Source organism: Marmota monax, unplaced genomic scaffold (assembly GCF_021218885.2).
Source record: "Marmota monax isolate L192 unplaced genomic scaffold, Marmota_monax_Labrador192_F-V1.1 WCK01_AAM20220418_F8-fsc00039, whole genome shotgun sequence".
Taxonomy (NCBI): domain Eukaryota; kingdom Metazoa; phylum Chordata; class Mammalia; order Rodentia; family Sciuridae; genus Marmota; species Marmota monax.
The window spans coordinates 6402259-6403220 of record NW_026693602.1 but is presented as its reverse complement, the minus strand read 5'-3'; the positions used below and the strand labels follow the sequence as shown (position 1 = coordinate 6403220).

The following is a 962-nucleotide window of genomic DNA, read 5'->3' as shown; positions in this document are numbered from 1 at the left end:
TAAAGAAAGAATCAATGAGGTTGAAGACAACATTTAAAATTACTCAAAAGTAAAAAAGAGAGAGAGAGAGAGTCTATAAGAATTATGGGATACCATCAAGAGACCTAACCTGTGCATAACAGGAATTAAAGAATGTGAAAAGCAGCAAGAAAACAGGTAGGGCCCTCCATTCCCAGGTTTCATCCTTGGTGTAGACAGCAAAGCCATGGCCGACAAGGTCACCCTGGGTTGCTGCTCTGCCTAGATCCTAGCATGAAGGATTTTCTGTTGTAATAGACCATGCTGAGAATTGAGAATCCTAAGAAGTCACTGTATTTTTATACTAAAGTCCTTGGAATGACACTAATTCAAATATTAGATTTTCCTACTATGAATTTTTCACTCTATTTCTTATCTTATGAGGATAAAAATGACCTCTTTAAAGATAAAAATGAAAAAATAGCATGAATATTCTCCAGAAAAGCTATACTTGAACCAACACACAGTTGGAATGCTGAAAATGATGAGACTCAGAGTTACCACAAGGGCAATTCAGACCTTCCTGAATTTGGCCACATTGGAATTGCTGTTTCTGATGTACATGGAGTTTGTAAAAGATTTGAAGAATTGGGAGTCAAATTTGTGAAGAAACCTGATGGTGGTAAAATGAAAGGTCTGGCATTCATTCAAGATCCTGATGGCTACTGGATTTAAATTTTGAATGCAAACAAAATGGTGACTATTTAGTTCATGAAGATGCTCCTTTTAAGATGTCAGTAAAAATGGAGAAAAGAAAGGAGACAATACGACTCAAGATATTCAGATACCAGAAGCATCTAGAATCAATGGATCATTGTTCCAATTCAAATTATTCTTCATTCCCTTTTCTTTTTCAACTGTTTTTCTTTTTTCCACCTAAGTGATGGTTCTAGTTTTAAAGTAGTGCTTTATCTTCTGACCTTGGGTGTAGCTGTATAACTTGA

At 35.7% G+C, this 962-nt stretch overlaps 1 pseudogene; it reads left to right on the top strand.

Annotated features, from left to right (window-relative positions):
- Positions 1-205: 205 nt before the first annotated feature.
- LOC124103078 (lactoylglutathione lyase-like) lies at positions 206-726 on the top strand (annotated as a pseudogene).
- The last annotated feature ends 236 nt before the right edge of the window (positions 727-962 follow it).